This window comes from Panthera leo, chromosome A3 (assembly GCF_018350215.1).
Source record: "Panthera leo isolate Ple1 chromosome A3, P.leo_Ple1_pat1.1, whole genome shotgun sequence".
In the NCBI taxonomy this organism is placed as follows: domain Eukaryota; kingdom Metazoa; phylum Chordata; class Mammalia; order Carnivora; family Felidae; genus Panthera; species Panthera leo.
This window is the reverse complement of record NC_056681.1, coordinates 87207115-87231681: the sequence shown is the minus strand read 5'-3', so window position 1 is coordinate 87231681 and position 24567 is coordinate 87207115. Positions and strand designations below refer to the sequence as shown.

The 24567-nt window shown below is 43.2% G+C and overlaps 1 protein-coding gene across 2 annotated transcripts in view; it reads left to right on the top strand.

The window, feature by feature from the left end:
- Positions 1-24567, top strand: part of TGFA (transforming growth factor alpha) — a 111474-nt gene that overhangs the window by 3287 nt on the left and 83620 nt on the right. The window lies entirely within an intron of this gene.

Genomic DNA, 24567 nt, shown 5'->3' with positions numbered 1-24567 from the left:
CCAGTTTTCTTACCTGTAAAGTGGGAATAATAAAACTGCACCCACCTCACAGGCTGTTAGGAGAATCAAATGAGATGGTAAATATAGAAGCTATTTATAAACTATACTTATAAAGGACTACACACAAAATGAAATTGATTTGATAATACAGAAATGGATTTTATAATCCAGAAATAACCATTATGTTTATGGCAGTTCCCAGAAGTAGGACTGGTTGTAACCTAAAGAAGGGTCCTAGGACCCCAGGTGTCATTAAGGATGGGTACAGATGAAGCAGGTCAGCTTCCCTGTGGATTTGGGACTGAGGGACCAGTAGAGGGCATGAAGTAAGACAGCCCTCTTCTCCATTACATGGAAATGATGTCTTTCAGAGTAGACAGTGGAGGTTTGCCCAGGACACATGTTTTCCTTATTGGGCAGCCATAATTAGGGAAAGTTCACTTAGAACATGGGCTGTAAAGGTGTATATGGAAGGCTTAGAGGCTAAGTTTCCCATATTTGCTTTTCCAAAATTTGGTTTCCTAGGATAAAGAGATCTTTCTGTAAATATTCAATGTCCCCTGCAAAGGGGACCTTTCTTACAGGAGTAAATGATGCTTCCTGTTACTATGGTAACATAGGAAAAATAGCTGACTTTTCCATTAGACCTATCTCTAAGGGCCTTTTGAAAGTGTGTTTGAACAAAGTCCTACTCTGTGGACTGCCCGCTGAAAGGGATGGGCATTGGGAAGTGGAGGTTGGGTCAGCCAAAATGGGATTAGCGTGGCACACTGAATTGGGTATCTTGTGCCTGGTTTCACATGTAAAACCTCTGTAGGACCTTCCACAGCGTGCCTCAAATCACAGCCACCTGGAGGGCTTGGTAAACCAGGTTGCCTGGCAGGAGGTAGGAGTTTGCATGTCTGACAAGTGTCCAGGTGTAGCTTAAGCTGCTGGTGGGGAGGAGAGGAGAGGGGCCCTTGGAGAACCACTGCTCTTCAGCCGGTTCCTGTTAGGGAAGCTTCTGGCTTACCCAGTTGCGTTTTATCTAAAGTACGTGCTGATGTTTATGAATGCTGCTGTGGATTTACGAGCCATTATTAAAGGTGCTTCTGTGGCCTGTCTTGCTGACCAGAGCAGAGTTAGAACTCTTGCTGAGATCTCTTAATTGTCATAAGTGTCCTTGACCTTTACCTCTGGAAAATGTGACCATCTTCTCTCATTAGACTTAAGCTGACCAATGCTAAGCATCTCCCACTTTCTTTTTTGGGGGGTTGCCAAAAATTGACCGTTGTTTGGCTGTCATTTCAACTATTTTTAATCACCTCATTTTAAAGTACGAATTTAATTTTATGCTGAAGGCTAATATATTTAAGATTGCATCTAGATGGAGAATTCGAGCACTTTTACAGTGACTTCTGGTTTTGTTTTGCCTTTTTTTTTCCCTTGTGAAATGTCAAGTATAAAAAATCTTTCATAGAATCAGGAAAGCCTAAAATCTAGGCTACCAGAACCATCTCTTTGGAGCTCTTCAAGTACAAGGCACATTCTCTTTAGACCAACTCCAAAAATCTGGGTAGTCTTTTGACACATTATGAATTGGTTGTACTGGGGTGCCTGGGTGGCTTAGTCAATTAAGTGTCTGGTTCTTGGTTTCAGCTCAGGTCATGATCTCATGGTTTGTGAGTTCGAGCCCCACATTGGTGCTGTCAGCCCGGAGCCTGCTTAGGATTCTGTTTCTCTCTTTCCTCTCTCTCTCTCTCTCTCTCTCTCTCTCTCTCTCTCTCTGTCACACACACACAATAAATAAATAAACTGAAAAAAATGAATTGGTTGTATTGACTATGACGTAAATAGTTGTTACCTGGGCTTGGAAAAAGAAGTTTGTTGAAATGGAGTTTTATATTTGCTAGTGCCTTTTTCCCCCCTCAAGTCATAGGAAACACAATTTCACATGGAGTCTCTCCCCTAGTCAAGTGAATTCTGTGCTCAGCACTTTTGCTTTTAATTTTTTGTTGTCTGCTTCCTTACCTTGAAAAGCATTCAGTTTCCCCCACTCTAGTGTTTGCATTTCTCAAGTACTTGCAGAGAAATGGTTAGGACTTCCTCAAGAAGGGATGTATGCGTAACTCCTTTGTGTAACAAGCTTGTGTAACTTACAGAACACCAGCCAGCTATTGTCTTACGTTTTTTGGTTTTATCTTTGAATGTGTTAACTTTTCTGTCTGGGAACCTCAGCAGCAGCGCTCTGCTCCCTCCATGTCCTGCCTTGGATTAACATTGGTTGGTGCTTGTCCTCTCTAGCAGTTGGGGATTCTTTAGAGGCAGAGATCCTGGGTGTTCATCTCTGCCCTTGGCCCATCTAGAGCACAAGTGGAACCTCAGAGGAGACCACTACACACTTGAGGACCCTCTGGGGTAGTGTAGACTCTGTTGGCAAACACTTGGCCACATAGTTAACATTTATCCTAAACTATCAAGGGTGGTTGCATACAAATTCTACCAATGCTGATACAATTAGTCTTCAGAATAATTGTTTTATTGTTATTTTTCAAAAATAGATTAGGATTTAATGTTTTTAATGATTGCAGAAAAACATTTTTCCCCTTTTCTAGACCATTTGCAAATTCTGGAAAGCATAAGAGAAAAAAGTGTTTCAGTGACCTGTTGTTCTAACACCCAAAGATAACCATGAATAACATTTTGTTATAGAGCCTATGGATGAATATATAGGTAGATATTCTTTGAAAGCATATCTGAATTTTGATGGATTCACACTGCTTAACTTACTTGTTTTTGCAATTTAACAACCTTCATAATAAACACTTTTTAAGTCATTCATTTTTTAAGTCATTAAACATTCACCCATTACATCATTCCTAGTGGCTGGGAAATAACCGCTTGACTAGATTTAATATAATTAACCAATTTTGAAACACTTTTGTCCATATACATTTTTCCCATTTCTCACTGTGAAGAATCTGCACACTATTGGGAATATAAGTTGATACAACTGTTTTGGAAGGTAGTGTGGCAATAGCTATCAATTTTAGGCGGGCATAACTTGGGTTATCAGTTCCACTTTTTGATATATATCCTGTTTAAATAGTTGCCTAAATACGCAAATAAAAATGTAAAGGATGGTGATTATTGATTAGTTTATAACAATAACAAGTTGCCAGTACCCACTGTTATAACTATTTAAGGAGATTCCTTAAACAAGTTATCTTTGTATAACAGTACAATGATTTGCTATGTAGCTATTTGAAAGAATAAAGGTTTCATGGTCTATTAAACTTAGAAAGGCATAGAACTGTATATATAGGACAGTGCCTTGGTTTCAATTGGTTAATTTTTTTTAACAAGCCTATATTAAAATGCCTGAAATCAAGGAAGATAAATGATACAACAGACATTTGTGTACATAAATGTTTGGCACATCTTTAGAAAAATTCCTAGCAATTGGTCTTTTCTCCCACCAGCAGTGTATGAACACCATTTTCTTGAATCTTCCATAACTCTAGAAGTTAGTTTTAACATTTGCCAAGTTGATTGGAGACCTCAGTCCAGTCTTCATATTTAATATTTGCTGAGATGACTAAATTATTTTTGTTGGCCATGTCATCTTATTTGCAACTTAATCTTTTCAATTTTTTTTCATATTGATTGAGCATCCTTAGAGCTTTATAATAACCATTTATATAAAAAGGATATTAATATTTTGCAGGTGCTTCCCCCATTTATTGTATATCTTTTTTGGTTATGGTATTTTTGACATACCAAAGGTTTTTATGTAGCAGAAACCAAAAAAAATATATCTTTCCCCTTTAAGCTCTCTACCATCACTTACACAGTTAGGAGAACCTTCCTAAGGCAAGGAAAATCTTGCCTAAGATAAGGCAAATATTTACTTATTTTTTTTCTCCTAAGTCTCATATATTATGTTCAACTATTCTATCTAGAATCTATTCTTTTATATGGTATGAAGTACAACTCACATTTCATTTTTTTTAATAGTCAACCAGTTAATGGTCTCAATTGCTATTTGTGGAATAATCTATCCTGTCTACTATGGTTTTGATATTCCATTTTTATCCCATGCTAAATTCCTATAAGTACTTGAATCTGTATTTAATTTGGTTCTATTATTTTGTATTTTTGCACTTATTGTGAATTTGTTCATACATGTATTCTGCAAATGTTTATTGAGCACCTATTCTGTGCCAAGACAGCTTCTAGATGCTAGGGAATCAGCCAAAAATAAGACCTAGAGCTTGTGTTTTAGCGAGTTAGACATTTCCTCCTGCTCTCTATTATAACCAGTTGTTGCTAGTATTTAAAAATATATATTTCTGGGGCACCTGGGTGGCTCAGTCGGTTGGACATCCGACTTCAGATCACTTCATGATCTCACGGTTTGTGAGTTCGAGCCCCACGTCAGGCTCTGTGCTGACAGCTCAGAGCCTGGAGCCTGCTTCAGATTCTGTGTCTCCCTCTCTCTCTGCCCCTCCCCTGCTCATGCTCTGTCTCTCTCTGTCTCAAAAATAAATAAAAACATCAAAAATTTTTTTAAAAAAATAAAAATATATATTTCTTTTGTAATGGGTTTTGTTAATTCTAATAGTCCTTCAGTTTATTCTCTTTGGTTTGCCGGTACATGATCATGTAATCTTGAATAGTGATAGCTTTTCCTCCTTCCATTCCATGTTTTTAGCCCTTACTACTTTTTCTTATAGCTGGCTAGAATTTGAAGAACATTTTTTATTTTTTTTAATTTATTTTTTAAATATTTATTTATTTTTGAGAGGAGAGAGACTGAGTGGGGAAGGGGCAAAGAGAAAGGGAGACATAGAATTGGAAGCAGGCTTCAGGCTCTGAGCTGTCAGCCCAGGGTCCCATGCGGGGCTCAAACTCCAGAACTGTGAGATCATGACCTGAGCCGAAGTGGGACGCTTAACTGACTGAGCCAGTCAGGCACCCCAAAGAACATTTTTTAAAAGGCAATAGATATCCTTTCATTTTTCTTAATTACTGATAATATTTGTAGCATAAACAGTTAAGGATGACTTTGTGATTATGTATATGTGAGGACATATTATATATACATAGGTGTGAAAATGTATATATAGTAAAACCATGGTTTGTGAGCATAATCTGTCCCAGAAACATGCTTGTAATCCAAAGCACTTGTATATCAAAGTGAATTTCAAGAACCATTTGGCTCAGTTGTGATCACGTGACATTTACCGTCACATATTACTCACATTGCAAGACGTCACTCGTTTATCAAGTTAAAATATATTGGAAGTGTTTGCTCATCTTGCAGAACACTGGCAGAACAAGTTACTCGCAATCCAAGGTTTTACTGTATGTGTATATATACAAATAAACTTTATCACGTTAATAAAATGCACTTTATAACCTACTAAAAGATTTGGCATTTAGCTTTGTTTTTTAAAGCAGAGGAGATAATACGAGTTGTGGGTCTTGCTTTTTTCAAATGTTTTGAGGACTTTTATTGACCTGATTATGTTAAAGCCATCCTTCACTTCCCCGGAATGAACCCTCCTTGGCTCTGTGGGATTATTCTCTGTACATACTGCTGGATTTGATCCATTCTGAAGTTTGGGGGCCTTGTTTTCTTTTTTAGTGTTCTGTTTTGTGTTTTGTTTTTTGTTTTTTATTTAAGAGAGTGTGAGCGAGGGAGAGGGGCAGAGAGGGAGAGAGAAAGAATCTTAAGCAGGCTCCACGCTCAGCAATGAGCCCAACTCGGGCTCTGTCCTATGATTATGACCTGAGATCATGACCTGAGCCGAAATCAAGACGCTCAACCAACTGAGCCACCCAGGTGCCCCTCCTTTTTAGGTTTTGATATCAGCATTATGTCAGCTTTATAAAATACATTTTAAAACATTCCGTCTGTTATATACTCTTAAGTAGTTGAGATATGGAAGCAAATGGCTCTGTGAAGGCTTGAAAGAAATTGCTAGTGGTCAGTTTAAATTTTCCACCTCTTGAGTCATTTTTGGTAATTATTTTCCTCACCATCTATTCAATTCAGATTTCTAAATTTCTAGCATAGATTTGTAAACAATCTCATTTTAACTTAAAGTTTTCTTTTGCATCTGTGGTCCCAGCTAATGTGACTTTACCAAATATGAAAATAAGTAAGTACCTAGGCCCCCAAAACAAAATACATTTTTAAGTTTGTTTTTCTTGATAATACTTGGGGGGGGGGGACCCAAAATCTATCTATCTTTCTTTCTTTCTTTCTTTCTTTCTTTCTTCCTTCCTTCCTTCCTTCCTTTCATTCACAGGGAGAGACAGAGCATGAACAGGGGAGGGGCAGAGAGAGAGGGAGACACAGAATCTGAACCAGGCTCCAGGCTCTGAGCTGTCAGCACAGAGCCCCATGCAGGGCTCGAACTCACAAACCGCGAGATCTTGACTTGAGCCGAAGTCGGACGCTTAACCGACTGAGCCACCCAGGCGCCCCTTCTTTTTAATCTTAAACCAAATTCAAGCTAAGGCTTCATTTTAATAGTGTTCCCAGGAGCCCAGGGAAATAACCAGTTTATTTGCATAACTGCATGTGCCAAAGTTGTTATAGTAATGCCATTTCTGATTTGGATGATGCGTGGCATTGTAATTTCTAGCAAAGGCTACTAACTAGCTTCCTGTTGGCTCAAGCTTTAAAAAGTTTAAAAACCTCCAAATACACTACTGTGTCCATGAGATGCCACTAGAGTGTTTGAAGCAAGACAGCCAGTACTGGTGTGGGAGATTTTTGCCATTTGCTCATTTGCTTTTTGGTTCTTTTTTGTTTTTACGATCAGAACTTCTCAGTAAAAAAAAATATTGGATTCTTACAAAGAGACCATATCTTCAGCTTGAGTTCTTTAGGGCCTTTGATCTGAGTTTGAATGAGGTCAGTAAACAATTCTCCTGGGCACTTAAAGGACAGATGCACCTTTACTGCTGTTTCGTCATCTCTTGCCAGGTCAGAGGCATTCTCTGGGTAATTACTTCCAAGAGGTGCAGGAGATTAACTGGCTAAATGGTACACGTAATGCGGTGACACAAAAGTGGCTGAAGCAGATAAATGAGAGGTTTGCAATTACACACTCTGTTCCCCTCCCTCTGCTGGGCCTTGGGAACCAATACAGCGAACACAAACATAAGATACTTTTCTTGGTTGAAAGAGAAAGCGTAAGACCTATAACTTTGACCATGGCAGTGGCTCTGAGGAGCTGGCATGTGAACTATGGAGGGACATAACCTGTTCATCTTCTATGTCACTGAGCTCAGTCGGAAACTCTGGGCTTGAACACTTCTCACCTTGGAACAGCTTCTGGGTTATTATTTTTGCTTTGGAGGAGCGTTATCATCAGGCCTGTTTGCATGCTGTACACATTCCCTGCCAGCAAATTTAAACAATGACAGATGTTTTTTGCACATAGCAGACCTTGGGTGTTATAATTAGGGTTTCAGGGGATGAATCATAGGCCCCTGAACTGGAATGAAAGCAAGCTTGGAGCCTGAGCATTATTTAGAGAGGTGAGGTAAACTCATAGATCACACAGATGGGGAATCTTTCAGGATCTGGACTGTCTCTAAATCTCATCAGCCCCTCCCTTGCCACACAAAGAAAACCCCAAAACGGGCGCCTGGGTGGCTCAGTCGGTTGAGCGTCCAGCTTCGGCTCAGGTCATGTTCTCAGGGCTCCTGGGTTCAAGCCCCACATGGAGCTTTGTGCTGACAGCAGGGAGCCTCCTTCGGATTCTCTGACTCCCCTCTCTCTGCACCTCGCCTGCACTCGCTTGCTCTCTCACTCTCTCAAAAAAACATTAAAAAGAAAACCCCAAAACAAACAGGCTTCTTAGTGTCCACAGAACACGTCCACCCTCTGGTCACCACCTCCCCACGTGGGTCATTCGGGGTACACACCTTCTCTGCTGGCCTCGGTTAAATCCCCCTCACTCTTTTTCCAAAATGAAGTTCAAATCAGAATCTATAAACAAAAGAATCAAAAAAGCACCCCCCAAATTTGACATCATTTTACTAGGTTTAACTGGCAAGTATCCTACCAGATCTCTTTCTCTGTATGGATACAGATATTTGTAAACTCACTTCTTCCTTCAAACAAAAAAAAGCACTTGGTATTTTTAAATCTGCTTTTCACTTACAGTATGTAGGGAAGATATTTCTGTAGCAAAAATGCAAAAAAAAAAAAATCTATCAACCTATCCTTTTTATGATGTCTATAACACATTCCATTGTACAACTCTATCATTGTTCATTTGTCCATCCTTTATGGGTAGAGATATAGGTTGTCTCAAACTCGGATATTCAAACCTGAAATGAAAATTCTTGCAGCTAAATCATTACTAGTATCTTCTAATTATCTTCTATGACCAAATCCCCAGAAATGCACTACTAGGTCAAAAGGTACACACTTTTTCACCTCTTAATATGTTTTGACAATCTGCCCTCCAAAAAGCTGTACAGATTTATATGTCTACCACCTACGTGTGAATGCCTATTTGTTGGCAAACTTGCCTATGATTAGTATTTTAATTTTCTAGATTCTGTTAACTGTGTTAGAAAAATGGTGTCTCGTTGTTTTAATTTGTATTTCTTTGGTTAAAACCAAAGTTTGATAACATTGAATGCTTTTTTTCATGTTTGAGTGTTTGGATTTTCTTGTGAATTAGACCATGTTTCAGGTAGATTATTTTCTTATTGATTTTTAAGCAGTTTTTTTAAAAGATCTATTGAAAATATTTCCTTCATTGTCCTGGGTACATTTGTATGTGTTGTGTTTGGGTTTACAGAAGTATCATTTTGTTTTTGTTTTTAACTTTTAAGGACTTAAAATCTGTTCATTTTTCCTTTAGGATTTCTACTTGGGATAGGAAGGAATTTGCTGTGACTCTTTGTCTCATTTCCCCTTCTACTTTAAAAATTTTTATTAACGTTTATTTGTCATTGAGAGACAGAGCATGAGCAGGGGAGGGGCAGAGAGAGGAGGAGACACAGATTCCGAAGCAGGCTCCAGGCTCCCAGCTGTCAGCGGGGCTCGAACTCACAAACCGCAAGATCATGATGTGAGCCGAAGTCGGCCGCTCAACTGACTGAGCCACCCAGGCGCCCCTCCCCTCCTACTTTTATGTTGTTACTTTTTGGATTTAAATTTCAATTCTTGGGGCACGTGGGTGGATCAGTTGGTTGAGCGTCAGACTCTTGATTTTGGCTCAGGTCATGATCCCGGGGTCGTGAGATCAAGCCCTGTGTCAGGCTCAGCGATGAGCATGGAACCGGCTTGAGATTGTCTCTCTCTCTCTCTCCCTCTGTCCCTCTCCCCTGCTCGCTCACTCTCGCTCACTCTTGCTCTCAAATAAAAAAATAAATCAATTTCAATTCTTTGGGAATATATTTCGGTGTAACATGTGGGATAGGAATCTAACTTGCCTTTTTGCCAAATACTGATCCAGTTACTCTATGCCATTCGTTGAATAATTTATTCTCTAATCACTGATTCCAAATCCTACTTTTGTCACTTGAGACAGTTTAGGAGTATTTGAGTCTATTTGTGGAGTTTTCATTCTGTTCCATTAATTTGAGGCTCATCCTATAGTGAAACATTGTTTTGAGTTGGGAATGCGTCATTTGCCCCAGGAGGTGGGGGCAGAAAATATTGAAAACTGGGAAAGTAGACAGTGTAGTACAGTAGATAGCACTTCACATTCATGGCTCCCTTTCATGACAAGACTTCTACTTCTGTCCCACCTAGAGCCTGTTGGAGGAAGAAACACTTGTGGTGGTGGAGAGAAGGATTACTTACCATGTTTGAATCCCTGGGGAGAAAGGATGACTGACCTCATTCCTTAGCTTGCCTGAAGACTGATGGGCACTCGGTCTCACTGTTCTGAAAGGCATGGTGAACCTGCTTGTATGTTCTTATTGTTTCTGGAACTTTGTGCTTTGCAGGAACTGGGGGCATGAGGCAGGACTGCAGTCCTCCGTGTGTGATGTTCTGGTTAACGGAGACTGTATTTTCACGTCCCCTTTTCAGATGGGAGTACTGTGGAGTAAGTGTGCCATGGCATTCTCAGAGCCACAGACCAAATCTGGTGTGCCTCCTAGGAATAGAGAATAATTAAAGAATCAAAGAAGAATTTAACAGAAAAAAATCATCTATTATCTTCTATATTAAAACAAACTCAGGGGCACCGGGGTTGCTCAGTCAGTTAAGCATCCGATATTGACGCAAGTCATGATCTTGCGGTTTGTGGGTTCTGGCCCCGCATTGGGCTCTGTGCTGATAGCTCAGAGCCTGGAGCCTTCTTCGGATTCTGTGTCTTCCTCTCTCTCTCTGCCCCTCCCCCGCCAAAATAAATAAACATTAAAAAAATAAAACCCTCGGCTGTATTAGTTAATAGAATGCAAGATTGAAATACCAAAATTAACTTTTAGGATATAGGACTTCAGATAAATTTCTATTCTTTTTGTCCTTTTGGAATGTTTCAGGGTGTGCCCCCAGACTCTTGAGGAATAGGTATGAGTTCCTTCTCTTTGCCATTTAGGGGGCTTTAGTGGCAAAGTTTGAGGAGTACTGTCTCACGTGGATGACTGATTTTCAGATATTTAAAGTAGTCAAAACAGTAACTAAACCTATTATTCTAGCTTCGTTATTCTTCTGCTTGTTTTAGATTTAATTTGCTTTTCTAAGTTTTCCCAAGATGAAAACTTAGACTACTGATTTTAGATTTTTCTTTTCTAATATATTCATTCAGTAATGTAAATTTCCCTCTAAGCACTGCTTTTGCTGCATCCCACAAATTTTGATGAGTTGTGTTTCCATTTTTATTTAGTTCAAAATATTTTTTTTTAATTTTTTTTTTTAACATTTATTTATTTTTGAGACAGAGAGAGACAGAGCATGAACGGGGGAGGGGCAGAGAGAGAGGGAGACACAGAATCCGAAACAGGCTCCAGGCTCTGAGCTGTCAGCACAGAGCCTGACGCGGGGCTCAAACTCACGGACCGCGAGATCATGACCTGAGCTGAAGTCGGCCGCTTAACCGACTGAGCCACCCAGGCGCCCCAGTTCAAAATATTTTTTTAACTCCTCTTGAGATCTCTTCCTTGACCCAGGTGTTTTTTAGATGTATTTTGTTTAATGTCCAGTATTTGGGGGGTTTTCCAGTTATATTCCTCTTACTGACTTCAGGTGTAACTCCATTCCGGTCTAAGAGCAGACACTGTATGATTTCTAGTATTTTAAATGTGTTAAAGTGTATTTTATAATCCAGAATATGGTGTATCTTGGTGAAGTTCACATGAGGTTCTGAAGACCGTGTATTCTGTTGTTGAATGTAGTAGTCTGCGAATGTCCTATCCAGTTGGTTGATGGCGTGTCCTTACTGATTTTCTGCCTGATGAATCCATCCATTTCTGATAGGGGGTTATTGAAGTCTCTGAATATAATAGCGGATTCATCCATTTCTCCTTGTAGTTCCATTAATTTTTTCCTTCGGTATTCTGGCATTCTGTTAGGCACATACACATTAACATTAAGCCACCTCATTCTTCAATGATTTAGAAGCTGTTTCAGCATTTCTCAGTGACTTCAATGCCTGAAGGTCATCACTAGTAAACTCTTTAGCCCCACATGGTACCCGTAGTTGATGCAAAACTTCCCATGTTATCTGTAAATGAGAAGTCAAGTCTTCTGACTTGAATAGCAGAACTCTGCTCTGTTTTAACTTATGGAGAGAAAAAAATATAAAAGTAATTACTCCCAAGTTTCTGACTAGTGCTCTATTAGGGTCAAGAGAGTGGGATCTTCTTTGATAGAGATCATTTCAAGTACATTCTTATTTTGAATCCTATCCTCTGTAGGTTGTAGAAGATTTCCAAATGGACTGGGTATGCCTGGTGAACCACCTGAAAGTTAGAGATTTACATTTAGGAAAACAACACCAACTCACTACGTAATGTGAGCTTATTGTCTTGTGAAGTGCCTCTTTTCCCTACTGTGGAAGAGAGGGAAAAATAAACAAAACAGACCTTTAAACTAAATGGGATTTTTTGGATTTTCAGATAAAAGGCAGGCCATTTTTCTTTTAACAGTAATAACAGAGGCATTTGGAGTATCTCTGCTATCATCCCGTTTAGAATATATCCAAGGGATCCAACAGTAGTTGTGATCTTTGTGAACCAAGCCTAGTGTAACTGTTGGTTCTTAATTCACCCCAACTAGCTACTTTATTCATTTAATGCTGTGCTATAGAGCCAAAGGCATGAATAACCAAAATGAGATCTATCAGCTTGTAATGAGGGGTGCTATTTATTCGCTTTAGGTCATTTGTTTTCTACATGGAATTGTTCACTGCAGCAAACATTTAATGTGTATCAGATCATCTGCTGGGTTTGGTGATATTAATGCAAAGAGGGTCATGCCCTAGCCTTTGCCCTCAAGCCCTGAATTCTTGGTAGATTGTGGCAGAAGCAGACATAGTTTTTTACAATATGACGTGAGGTACACAGCGAGCACCTTGCACTCAAGAGGAAGGTTAGGGGTATGACAGGACAAGGCACAATCTGAACAGATAATGGCCATCACTTACAACAACACCTGCTAAGTGGTAATTTCTTTAGAGTCTTACCTGTTGCACAAACTCCTTTAACCCATCTAGCAACCCTTGGACATATGGTGATTATCCCCATTGTACAGATGAGCTGTAAAGCTGAAGCATTTACTTGCCCAGTATCCCACAGCAAGCAAGTGGCAGAACAAGAATTTGAACCTGGGACCCTTGACTGCTGGCCTAGTAATCCTGCTGCTCTGTGTCCATCACAGAAGGCTGTGGATGCTGAGATGCCTAGCCCTGTTCATGTATGAAAATGCCATTTTGTAGCAGACATTAAGCTAAATGTAATCAGACTTAAACAGCTGCTCTCTTAAGTTTTTTCTGTCATAGTGACAGTAAGTGTCATGCAAGTAATTGCCATGCTGGCTCACAAGAAATATTGCCACTTCCCAATGCTGTGAAATACAAACGAATGTGGTCTGGTCCTTTCTTCTCTCCTTCAGGTCAAGAGTTAGCTGTTCGGAAGACAGATAGTCACATGAGGCATGCTACTTAACATGTTGTGTTGTGACCAGGGAACCTCTAAAATGAATTCATTGGGGCGCCTGGGTGGCTCAGTCGGTTAAGCATCCGACTTCAGCTCAGGTCACGATCTCACGGTCCGTGAGTTCAAGCCCTGTGTCGGGCTCTGGGCTGATGGCTCAGAGCCTGGAGCCTGCTTCGGATTCTGTGTCTCCCTCGCTCTCTGCCCCTCCCCCATTCATGCTCTGTCTCTCTCTGCCTCAAAAATAAATAAACGTTTAAAAAAAATTTTTTTTAAATAAATAAAATGAATTCATTAATGGAGGCTGCTATGCATTTCTACCATACAGTTCAGAAAAATTTTTTACTATTTTATTTTTGAGAGAGAGAGAGAACGCGTGCATGGAGAGGGACGGGCAGAGACAGAGGGGGACAGAGGATCTGAAGAGAGCTCTGTACTGACCGCAGCGAGCCTGATGCAGGGCTCAAACTCACTAACTGAAAGATCAGGACTTGAGCTGAAGTCGGACTCTCAACCAACTGAACCACCCAGGCACCACCCCTCCACCGTACATTTCTTAAAAGGTTTTTGTTATAAAGGGTGATTTCTTCGATTTATGCAGGCAGGCTGTCCTCCAATGCGTGATGTCCCTGAAAGTCACAGTGTGTGTGCGCTCTAGCCTGTAAGACCTCTGCTGGAGTTCTGGCTTCACCTCCTCACCCTACCTCCATGTCTCTCCAGTTGACATTTCCCCCAAATAATAGTGGGAGAAGGCAAAGTCTTTACTGCTTTTACATTAACACCTTTAGTTCTTCACAGCCCAGCTAAAGATAGAATCTGTGTTAGCACATTTGCTAATAGCTGGCTTACGTTCAGACTGTTCACCCTTAACTTTAGCCATGACGTGTACCCACAAAAGAACACAGGTACTTATATTAACTTGATAGGACAGTAGATCAGGAAGGAAAGAACACTTAGCATTTCACTTGTATCTGGGAACTTCCTTTATTTGGCCGGCAGCACTTTTTGATGGCCTTTGCACCTCCGAGTAGATAATTTAATATCTGGCTCCTCGGGTGATGGAGCAGTGCTGTAGTGTGGACATTTTACAAATGTGTATTAAAAGTGCGGGTTTCCCCTTTAGGTAAAGAGGTAAGACCCTTTGTCAAGTCGTCTGCAGGTACCCCCTCCCTGTGTGCATTAGGCCACTTCACTTTGACAAAAGACATACATTAGTACCTCTTTTCACGAACCAAAAAGAAATCTAAAGAGAAATCGTAAAAGTTAAAATAGCTTCTGGCATTTGTTTTGAGCTTTTATAGAGGCAGCATGTGCCCCAAGCAGCAAGAACGGCCATGCCAAGCTTGTTCCCCAAACTATGCTCAGCATCTAGCTGCCATATTTTTGCACTGTGTCTGTGAGCGTCTGTGTTTTATCTCTATTTATTTTGTGCATCTGTTAGCAAGATGTGTCCTATAGTATCAGAAAAGCCCATGAGGTTATTTTTGGGGTCTAGGAATGCTCAAAAATGTTTCCATATAAATTAGCGGTGATTGCTTCTTCACTTCACGCCACTGTGGCTTACAGAAGATTTCATGAGAATACCCTTCTTTCAGATAGCGGCGGAAACCTGTGTGTATTGCTAACACAAAACAGCCAGCGGGATGGGCTACTTCTGCAATGACACACCTCTTTCTGGAAAAAAAAAATGTGGCTTTAAAAATCACTGTCTAGGGGCAAGTGGGTGGCTCAGTTGGTTGAGCATTCGACTTCGGCTCAGGTCATGATCTCATGGTTTGTGGGTTCGAGCCCTGTGTTGGGCTCTGTGCTGACAGCTCAGAGCCTGGAGCCTGCTTCAGATTCTGTGTCTCCCTCTCTCACTGCACCACTGTTTGCACTCTGTCTCTCAAAAATGAATAAATGTTTAAAAAAAAATGTTTTAAATCACTGTCTTCTTTAAAGGACTTTTCTAGAACATTCTCTCCTTTGCTTGTAAGTCCGAATCATTCATCTCTCTAGTTTGCTTGGATTGCCTCCACTGCAGTACCTTCCCAAACCCTCTAGAAAAGTTGACCAGTTGGTAATTTTGTAAAAGCCCATCCTGCTGGCCCATGGGGGAGGAAAAGTTGATGTTTTAGGCAGCCAGGAAACTAAACTATCTCCTGAGATTTAAACACCCAGATAGCACCTCCTCATAAAAATTCTGTTGTTCTCCGAGCAGAAGGCCTGCTTGTATTTTCCATGGGGCTTTTCCTCACTGCCCTGTAGGCTCCCTTGATCTATATTTGCGTCACCTCATCTCCAGCAACCCACTATCTAACATTTCTTCCTCCGATTGATGCTCTTCAGTTGTGACATTCATCAGGAGAAAAAGAAAGAAAGGTTTAACCTTTTGGAACGGAGCAGTCCCTTTGGGTCCAAATGCCCTCATCCTTTCAACTTGCACCTCAGACCCCGATGAACCCAAATTGCACGGAGCTAGTGAGTGGTAACAAGGACAAGATGTTGGTGGAATAACCCCACTGTTTTCCAGCAGTAAAGAAAATAAATGCGCTTAATCATTAGTAGATGTGCTTCACCTACTAATCAGGGCACAACCCTCTCCAGCTGTTTTCTCTTCCCCTGTGGGAGGCGCCGCCTGCAGTGGGGAGAGGGCTCTGCTCCAGTGGGTGACTGTTCCCGGGCCAAGGATGGAGCCGCTCTGTCTGAGAGCGCCAGCTCTTGCAAGCCCGCCCTGCGGACAGTTGATCTGAGCTCTCAGTCTTGAGAAGTGAACCAGGGAGGTTGCGGGGGCGGGGGGGATTATCCTAGAAAATAGGATATGATATGTGTCTTCCCTTGAATATGCCTCATTAAATGAGGCAGGTACCTGTGGCCCTTGCAAATGGAGAAGAAGGTTGGACTGCAAGGTAGAAGCCCTTCCTCCGCCTGTGGTCTTCATCCCTGAGGGCACCACGGCCCCCAGGCTGGTCCTGGCTCAGCCAAGAATGCCCTCTGGGGGCCGTGATGTCATCTGACTCCACTGCTGGCCGTGCAGAAGTGGGCGAATGGCCTCACTGTTTGGTCTTAAAGATAAAGTCATTAACTTTGTATAAAAGCATGTTTAGGCGCCCAATGAGGTCATTAGAAAGCATTGAAGAAGTCTGGATTGTTCTAAACCACTACCCATGCACTGTTCTTGGTTTTCCCCACTTTAGCTTCTTCGGAAAGGGCCTTGTTGTTTTTACCTGGGCTGTTTATCACTTGATAAGCTATTTTAGAGGCTCCAAAGGCAGAAATTTTCTGAAAATCTAGAACTTTGTTTATAGAAAAACCTTTCGCTTTGAGGATGGAGATAAATTGGTATGAATAGCTATTGGTATTTTTAGGTACTGCCTCCCTTATACTGGGGGGAAAGAATCCACTTTTATTTTGTCATACCAGTGAGTGTCTGCAGGTGACCTCTTGCTCCGTTGACAGTAATCGTGTGTGTGATGTGCGTCTCATCTAGAGGTTTCTGTTCCTACTTCTTGGCATTTTCTTTCACCTTCCCTCTTACCCTTATTCTCAACTTCTGCAGTGCCTTGCATAATACCTAACATTTAATGGTTGACTGATACACTTTTATTGATGACGAATAATTTACTTCGAGTCTCTTTCCTCTTCTCTCTCCTCTTCCTTTCCCTTCTTATCCTTACTCCCAAAATAGCATCAACATAGCAGCAGATAGGAACACTGACTTCTACCTTCCTTGGGGAAAAGGACTCCTTTCCCAAGGCTATGTGGCCTGTCCTAGCATTCCAGCCCCACACGCATCTCACCATCATGACACCCGCATTAGTGGGGGTGACCATCTCTGTTTCTCTCCCACAGCCACTGTAGGGGAGTATGAAGGACAATAGAAAGCTGGGCTATGCTCGTACAGGGCATAAAAGGTTGCTACAGAGGCAGGACATTTACAGCAGAAAAACCCAGAGCAGAGAATAGTCTCCTGGTCTGTACATTTTGCAGCTTGTGTGTCCTCTGGTCACAAGTGAGTGCAAAGCCTGTTTGCTTTGCTCCTTGTGGGCCCTTCTCTCTTGATCCTGGGATGCTTTAGTCCAGCCTGCAGGCGGTAATGGAAAGGATATGTGGTAAGTAGGGTTAGATACCATGTAAGCTTCCAGAAAGCCTTGAACACAGCTACCGTTACCCAGAGACTGACTTATCCTGGATGTTGTATGTATGTCACATAGATGAGCCTGTGATTAACTTGGACAGAGATTCCTTGGACATGCCTGGGGATGACCAGGGGAGGAAACTTCATTCCAGTTTGTAGCATTCTGGGGGATCTGAGGGATCCTGAGAAGACTCTGGAAGGGAACTGTCAGTAAAAGCTCTTTAGAGAAGTTTGAGAACATCAGGACCAAGATAAACTGACTTGTGTGGCTTTGACTCTTGTGGGTATTGAGCCTCTAGGCCTGTGTTCTTGTTCGTTCAGTCATTTTTTTTGCTTTTTAATTTTTTGAGGGAGGTGAGGTCCTCCATCTGAGGGGGTCAGGAAAGATATTTGAAGACGTTGGTGTTTGAACTGGGCCTTGAAGGTTGACCATGGCCTAGGAAGGTGAAGAGAAAGCAGAGGAATAGCAGAGGCAGAGACAAGGTGAAGAGAGGAGGGCCCCCAAAACACAGCCCCCAAAATAGTCTTGTCAGCTCTGTATCTATTCTGTTCCATACCTGACCACCTCTTATGTCCTCCCCCGCCACCCCTCTCATCTTTCACCTGGACTTCTGCAGTGGTCTCAGCCCCATTCTTCCAGTTTCCACTCTTGCCTCCATAAGGTTTCTTCCCTTCTCAGTATCCCAAGCAATTCTTCTAATACCTACATCGGGTGCCCTTGTCCCTCTGCCCAAAACCTGCCAGTGGCTGCCCATCTGGGAAGGAAATCCAGACTCTCACCTCTCTCTATGAGAGACATCTGCCCTGGCATCTCTCCAGCCTTGTTTCTCACCACTATCCTGCTCCAGCCTTCTTGCTTTTCCTTGAACAGGCTGAATTTACTCTTACCCCAGTGCCTTTGCACTTGTTTTCTCTTCAGCTTTGGTTGCTCTTCACCCAGATATTTGCAGTCCTTTTTCCCTCATTCAAGTTGCCATTAGATGTCACCAGTTCAGAACATGATGACTCTATTTATCTGTCCACACACACACACCCGTGATGAAGAAGATGCTCCGATGTCTGAGTTATTTCTTGAAGACCTGTCACCACAGAAAAGTTCTACTGGTGTCTTCTTCCAGAATGAAGAACCTAGATTTTATAACGTCCTTTTAAAGCGTTCCTGCTCAAATAGGAATTCAAGTGTTGGCTTTTGTGGTTCACACACCCTGGCCATCCCTGGAACTGTCTGACAGGTTTGGCTTAAAAAGGAACTGAATTCATTCAGGAAGTATTGTTGAGAGCTATCTATGTGTCAGGTACTGTTCTTGGCACTGAGAATACAGCCAACCGAAAAATTCCATCTCCCCCGCCCTGACTTGATCCCAAGGAGACAGAAAATAAACAAATAAGCATATGATAAATTGTCAGGTTATGACCATGCTGGGGATGGGGAGTAAGCCCCTTGCTTCATTACCTTGCTGGTTAGGTCTTCACAGAAGGATGATGTTGGACAATTAAAAAGCTCCCTGCAATGTCTTGTTCCTTTCCTGCCTAAATTACAAAAAGGACAGGAAAAGGGGGATGGAAGAGTTCTCTGTAACTGTAGCTTCATCTTGATGTGATAAAGGCTGTGCTTGACCCCCACTGGGAGTCCACTCTTCCGTGTAGCTAGGGGGTCACGAAATTGGATTAAACCACCCTTCTAGCAACTCTTGTGTTCTGCGCCCTTGGTCTCAGAGCTGACAGCCGGTTGACAACAGACTAAAAATTGCATTAATGACTTGTCCTCAGCTGAGAGATAGCGTGTCTACAATATGTCATCTATTTTATATTAGAAACCATCAAAGCAAGGCCAGTTTCCCTGAAACCAAGATGCTGGATTTCCTTGGTTGTTTCAAAGGCCTCAGATTCCTGATTGTACCTCCAGCCTCTCGTTGGAAGAAGACCCCTCACTTTCCCTCCCGTCGTCTCTCTCTGGCCTATTTCTATAGGGAACATGATTCTCCTCTGCTTCCTCTCATCTGACAGGCTCTCGGTTTGAGAGTGAGGCTTGGGGTACGTGGCAGCCCAGACCAGTCACCGACCCAAGCTGCTCATTGCCTCTCCCTGGGAGCCGCTGTCAGTAAAGGTTTATTGAGCACACTCATACAACACACTTCAAGACGTAAGAGAGCTGATTGTGCTTCTTGCCCTCTGAGCTTTCAGGCGGCTGGAATTCATAGTGATGGCAGAGCCTGGCCAGGGAGCGGGCTTTGTCCTCTGTACTTACACCCCACCAAGATGGTGGGCAGGGGGTGGTGCCGAGAGCTGTGGGGCTCAGCCATAGAAGGCTGAGCAGCGTCTTGTCTGCATTTCCAGAAAAGCTCAATTCGAGCTGCTTATGCCATGGTCTTCCTAGGAGAAGGACATTTTACTTGAACTTAGGGAAGCAGTATGACTGGACAATTTAGAATGTGGAGTAAAATAATTCAGCTTCATCGTGGTATCATTGTTATCAGCTATTTTTTTAATAGATTTTTTTTTTTAGTAGTAGTTTCAGGGTTCTAGAAAAATTGAGTGTAAAGCACAGAGAATTCCCATATACTTCCTTACCCCACCCCACAAAATCTCCCCTACTGTTAACATCTTGCTTGAGTGTGGTACGTTTGCTACAGTTGACGAGCCAATATTAGTACATTACTATTAACTAAAATGAATGTTTTTTTAACAAAATGAATGAGTAAGCAAACAGCAGAATCAGACCTATAAGAGAGCACAAACTGATGGTTGCCAGAGGGAGTGAGGGGATGGGCGAAATGGGTGAAGGGAAGTGGGAGATCTAGGCTTCCAGTTATGGAATGAATGTCACGGTAAATAAAAGGCACTGCACAGGGAATACAGTCAATAATACTGTAAGAGTGATATATGGTGACAGATGGCATCTATCCTTGTGGTGAGCACAGCATAACCTACAGAGAAGTTGAATCACTGTGTTGCGTGCTTGAAATTAACGTAACATTGTATATGGACTCTACTCAAAAACATAATAATAAATGGGAGGATAGCATAAACAGTAGCTGTAAGCTCAAAGGTATCAACCACACTGTTATTACAGATCATAAATATGGTGGCCAACAGTAGAGAAAATGCTGAAGAAAGTATGGTAGAGCTGCAGGGCCAACCATTAAGTTCCAGGGCATAGAAAATGGCAATTCTGAAAACTGGGCAGTGCAGGAACAGCGCTTGTGGGAAAAAATCAAGATCTAAACCTGCAGGAAAAATATTCAGAAGGTGAAACAGTCAACTGCTAATTAAAGTGGTATCCCCCCCCCCCCCAAAAAAAAAGTTAATGCTTTTTTGAACTAAATTTAAACTAAAGTCCTGGTTTAGACAAGAGCTTATTCTTTGTGTTGTGCATTCTATGAGTTTTACAAATGGATGGTGACCTGTATCCCCCCCATCGTAGTATCCTACAGAGTAGTTGCTCTGTCCAGAAGCCCTCTGTGCTTCCCCTACTGCTCCCTCCCTCTCTCCTTCTAAACCCCTGGCAGCCACTGATCTTTTTACAGTCTCCACGGTTTTACCATTTCCAGAATGTTGTATAACAGGGCTCACACAGTCACAGTTCGGAGCCTCATCTGATTGGCTTATTTCACTTAATAGCACACATTTAATGTTTTCCCCGGGGTCTCCTTGTGCTCGATAGCTAGCTCGTTTCTTTTTAGTGCTGAATAATATTCCATCATCTGGATGTACCACTGTTTATCCACTCATCTACTGAAGGACCTCTTGTTTACTTAAAAGTTTTTGCAATTATGAATAAAGCCACTATAGACGTGTGTGCAGGTTTTTCTGTGGACTTCAGTTTTGAGTCCTTTGGGTAAATACCAAGGAGCTCTATTGCTGGACCGTATGGTGACGCGATGTTCTGTTTTGCCACAAACCACCCAACTGTCCTCCAAAGTAGCTGCACCATCTCATTAGCTGGGTTTGGTTACTACACCACTTTCATTTAGAGGGGTCTGATTTTTCTAGTCAATGCTTCAGAAATACCCTGAATATTAATCAAGACCCTCTTCTCTCTGCCCTCCTCCCTGGGACTTACATGTGCAAGGTTGCCACCCATGTTGTTCTGTCATTCTCCTATTCTTGCCTGAGCTAAACCATCCTGGTGGAAAATGCCCTCTTTTCCCTGCTCCCTCTTCCCTTTTGCTTCTCATCTCTACCCTTGTGTCCCTCCAAAAATTCAAAAAAGTAAGTAGAGAAAGGGGCGGGAGCAGGACTGGCAGGGGAGACCCCATTCCCGTTTCCCCGTAGGAGAGCTACTATGTCCTCCCCAGGCTCTTGGTCTTCCCTTAAAATGCTTTAAGTTGACACCACTAAGAGGTACGTGATGCTCTCCACCCCCAAGCTGCGGGGACAGGCCTGCCCTCTTCCTTACTGATGTGTCTCCTGGCAGCAGACGAGACTTCTTCCATGTGACTAAGTGCTTTGGGGGCATTTACTGAGCAGCTGCGCTGCTTGTGACCAGAAGAACACGTTAGCCAGAGAAATTCATCAGGGGCCTGAAAATGAGGCAGTGGGCCAAGAGACAGAAGGATGCATCCCTACTCCTATCAGTTCCTTCCCCTTAGGGCTTCTGGGAGTCTCTCTGGAACCCCGTGACTATAAAACACTGGGAGTGGGTTCTGTTTGTGCTTTGTCAGTCTCGTTCCTTTATAGGTAGGCTTCATATTGTGCAACCCAAATGCTTCAGGTTAATACAGAGAGACAGATGAACATAAGAATAGGGGGAATCACTGAAGGGGGAGGGGAGCACCCCAGTTAAAGGAGAGCAAGCAGTTGAGCAGAAACCCTTTGTGAACTTCCCAAAGACCATTCACAAGGCTCTAACGAGTGACACTGTCCATTCATGTGACTTCTGGCTTGTTCCATTTCCCCTGAGTTTTTGGTGCTTCTGCCCATGTGCATTTGAAGGCTGAATGCCTTGTGGTTGAAGGGACCATCCCTGTGGGGGTGCAGAATTTCTCAACAGGGTGCTGTATGAGCAGGATAAAATCCTGTGCATTATAGCAATTTAGCAGCCCTGTTCTGGCTGCCTAAATACCAGGAGTGCCCCCCAGTCATTGTGACAATCAGAAACTACCCCCACAGGTTTCCAGAGGCACGCTAGGGAGCACCACCAGCGATGAGAACCCCTGGGGTAGAGGTGGCCTGCTCAGGGTCTCCCAGTACAAGGAGGTCAATCCAGTACCTCCTGCCCACTCTTTGCCCGGGTCCTTTCCAGCTGCTGGCACCTGCACTTGTCACCCAGGCCCTTTCTCACCCATTCTTGCCTCTTCCTCTCCTACCCCTCACTTCCAGAGCCCAAGGAAAAGCACTTAGATATTTTCCCAGTCAGCAATGTGATGTGGGTTGAGAAATGTAGGGTTACAAGAACTTCAGGGTGTTTTCCCCTTAACTCTTAAAAATCCGTAGTTCTGGGAATCTGTTCCCTCTGTTTGCACCTCAGTGGCCCTCATCTGATCAAGAGAGTTCTCCTAAAGGGTGTTCTGTGGCCAGCCTTGAGAACACAGAACACAGTGGAAAGCTGACAGTGGTGATTGGCATTGGGGCATCGCTGACCCCTCTGTCCACCACCCCCTTCCTGGGATGATGTTGCATTGATGAAATTCTTCCAACTCATACTGGTATTTATCTTGGCCCAAGCATCCCAATGCCTTTTTTCAGGGTGGTTCCGGGGGTGTCCTGAGTGAAGCAGTGGGAAGGGATGAGTTTGTCACCACCAAGCTATTCACATGGAGGAAATGGGGCAGGGTTCAAGGATTGCTTATTTTTTATCTCCTCCCAGCACATAGCCTGCTTCTAAGCCACTAGCTGTTGAGTGCTGTGTACATATCGCTGAGGGATTGGCCTGGCTTTGTTGGGACTTCTGAGAGGCTACCTCTGCTGGTCTGAGGTCCAGGTGGAGCTACTGCTGACCCTTGGCCTGGAGGATGGCAATTCTGGGGCCACAAGGCCCGGGGAAACTGAGACGTGGCCATGGGTCTCTGTGGAGGGGAAGGGAGATTATAACATCCGGCAGACTCTTCCAGAGCTGGCATTTGATTTCTGGGTTTCCTGGCAGCGAGGTCTTGGCCCATCTGGTCCTGGTACTGGGGGGAATGAGCCCTGCAGATAAAGTCAGCACCTCTGCCGCTTCACCCTGGCCTGGTCTCTAGCCCAGTCCTCCACTCCTTCCATCCTCTGGGACTCTGGCAAAGTCAAGCATGGCCTTTTCCACAGACATTTTGATGCCTCGTATCAGCTGGCACAGGTTTCTGAGCGCCTCAGCTTGGCACAGCTTCTTGCGACCTTAGAGCTCAGCCCTGGTCGAGCCTGTTGGTGATTCAACAGCCGGGGATCTCCAGCCGGCTTGGGAGGGCTCCGGGATCCTCGCCCTGCTACCCTGCAGTCCCTGGACAGGGCCCTCGGCCAGCCAGCATGGGAGCTGGCCTGCCAGAAGAGGAAGTCTGACTCAGTACCCAGGTCTTTGCTAAGGCTTTAACTCTCCCCGAGAATGACTGCTTCCTCCCAACAAAAAAAGGACGTGGCATCGATCTGTGTGGGTGGGAGTGGGCACAGGGCCTTTCCCAGCCAGAGGAGGTGCTTGGTGCATCCTGGTTGACTGACTTTTTGATAAAGATATTTATGCTGTTCGCTTTGGCAGAGCAGGTCCTCTTAACCACCGAATCAGCGGCCGCATTGTGCTATGAGACTTTGGAGTGGGTGGGGGTGTTGGAAAAGGAAGATGTCCGCAGGGCGGTGTGAGGTGCGACATCACCTACCAGACCTTACAAACAAAGGTACCTCAACAAGCAGCCTCTGCATCCTCCTGTGAGGGTCTCTGTGGCTTTTTTTTTTATTTGGTCCTTTTTTTTTTTTTTTTTTTTTTTTTTTTTTTTTTTTGCATGCCTTTCCAGAAGTCGGGAAGAGCATCCATCACCTTTTGTAGCTGCCCTCCTTCTCTGATGCCTGTGCATGCAGTGTCACTCCTGGGCGTTAATCAAGTTCTTGACTAAAAAGAACTCAAAGCACTTTGCAAATATTTGCATTTGCCCCTTGATGTAGGGGAAGAAAGACTAGATCAGAGGTGGTGGGAAATGAGGCCTGGGCTGAGAGAGGGAGAGTGAGGGAGACGGCCCATGTGAGTGACTGCTCTGGGCCCCACACCCACCCAGCGCTGAAGGGACTGATGGTGTCAGGGGGTGGAAGGAGAGGGTGTGCCTGCGGGAGAGGTCTGGAGGGCGCTCTGGAGGATGTTGGGGTCTAGCGGGCCCAGAAGGCTGGGCGGAAGAGGCCAGGGCAGCAGGAAAGAACGAGTGTATTTAGGA